A 2,500-nucleotide genomic window follows, 5' to 3' on the forward strand; every position below is an offset into this window, starting at 1 on the left:
GGCTGCCGACAGACTCAGTGTCAGATTACATTGCCATCTTGTGTCACGAAATGAATGTTCTGTCTTTTTACTCTCGGGAATACTGTGCGTCATCGTATCCCCGGAAAGCTCCTCAAAGGGAAGACGAAGTCGCGGAAGAACAACATCGAAGAAAATATAATAACCAAAGAAGGATGACAAAGTTAATAGTGAGCGATATCCACTACTACACAGTTGAAGCTGCTCATAATGGATCTGTTCTTACCACGTAATTAATATACGTCAATTTTCATGTCAAAAATTAAGTAAATACTAAACTACGAGAGAGAACAAAAACAAAACAAATTTAAAAGCCTTACAGAAATTATGATTACTACATAAACGCAAGGAGTAGGTAAGCATCAAGGCGAGGCAGAGGTTGCCCGTATACGGTTTCTCTAGAGACCCTTTTATATAAACAAGCGAAACACCAGTTATTTTTTCTCAAATAGTTAACATTTGTAGAAAAGACTTTCGACGCCTAACATCTTTCCACACCTCTACTGAAGGCTGAGAAGTATATTCCGACTCTCCATTTTCTTTCCTAGGTTTTGAGCAGTCTCCCGTTGAGTACTTATGGCTTCTCATTTGCTTCTTTATTGCAGCGTTGAGTTTACGTTCATGGACTGCAAAGATGTTCGTGCAGCTTTGAGATTATTGTTCATGATCTAAGGACTTTGAAGTTCTTCCCTCTACGTCTTTCAGCGTTATTTTCATCGTCTAAACAATTCTAAACAAACAAACACAGCCACTCAGAACGGTGTTGCTAGCCTCGGCTGCTTGATTGTTGTGTTTCGACTTCCTCTCTCATATGTGTCTTTAACGCCTAACGAGTTATTTCAGTCTGAATCACTGTACGTTTATATTCATGTGCGCAAGACTTGTCTGTGATTACTCACCAGATCGGTTATATGAGTGAAGTATATATCAATAGCAAACGCATTTTTTTTCTTAAGGGAATTCGTAGAGGGGAATATGACACATCGAAGGTTTAGTTATGATTATGAAATATGTTCAGTCAGTTTCACATTCGAATATACTTTCACATGCAATTATTACAGCTTACAGCTACAATTGACAAAACCTTCTTATCAATAAACTTTATACTTCAGACTAAATTTATCTTATTCCTGTTCTCAATTGTGGAAAGGCACAGAAGTTATTAACAGTCTATATTTATTTAGAAAAACATATTGCAAAAGTATTACTTGGAACACAGTTGATATGTATTACTTATATAACTATAGACAGTTATAAATCTATAAATTATATATGCGGCAAGATCAGTTACAAGCAACAACCAGTATAGATGTGTAGGACTGTGAGACCCTACACACGTGTTGTGCAAGGTTAAGAGGTCTCGTGCATATGAACCATACATTTTATGCAAAAACAAAAATCAGATATAAACGCACACGCACGAATTCAGGCGTGTCTGCACAATAAATAACCGTTTTCTAAACTACGAGAGCATGTTTAGTTTAGTCCCCCACCCTTTGTTTTATGTGGACTCTTTAGTTTTCTGTAATCATAGATGTAGGGGAAGAGACTATATGCATTTTCGTTATATTACCGTTTTTCTCATCAAAACAATGCATATCCAAAGATGATTGGGTTCATTTCTGCCTTTTTTTCAAGGGTCAGAACAGTAAATCTTGCGAAACTGCAACCGGAGTGCGTGATACTTCCGCGGGGGTGACGGAAACCACTCTTCAGCAAAATCACCAAAATCACACATTCACACTTCATAATTTCATAACTGCCGGACATAAGATCGCCACGCCATTTATACAGGGGAGTAGCAATGCTGTTGATTTGGTTGCAATGCAACTCTTGAGAAAGACAATATCTAAAAGTATATTTTCTCTACAGGTATAGGACCGTGACTATCCAGTAAGTCTACTACGTTTGTCTCGATGAAACTATTTAAACACAAATCCTGGTTTCCAAACAAATCTTACACACACACACACACACACATACATATATATATATATATATATATATATATATATATATATATATATATATATATATATATATATATATTATTATTTTTTTTTTTTCTTTTCTTTCTTTTTTTATGAATGAAGCATAAACTTTCACATATATGACATGTGGACCAGTTCCTCCTTTCATAGTTAACATCTTTGATTGAGCTGTGTTGCACTGCTGAATGCAAACCTGTATGCGTGCGTATGTGTACTGATATTATTCTCTGTAATACTATTAGTACTACCACTAATGATAACGAAAAAAGACATTTCTTTACTAAAAAAAAAAAAAAAAAAAAAAACATTTTGTTCTCTTTTTTTTGTTACTATTTTACAAAAGTTATTCTCCCTCGATTCATAGATCCTTCATGTATAAAAACTATATACGTTGTTTTCCACTTTTTTCCTCAAAATATAATCTTTTGCTAATATGGATTCTGTTCATGCCCAGTTTCTCTTTCCATATGATTTTTTTTTTTTTTTTTTTT

The sequence above is a fragment of the Penaeus monodon genome, chromosome 14 (assembly GCF_015228065.2).
Source record: "Penaeus monodon isolate SGIC_2016 chromosome 14, NSTDA_Pmon_1, whole genome shotgun sequence".
NCBI lineage: Eukaryota > Metazoa > Arthropoda > Malacostraca > Decapoda > Penaeidae > Penaeus > Penaeus monodon.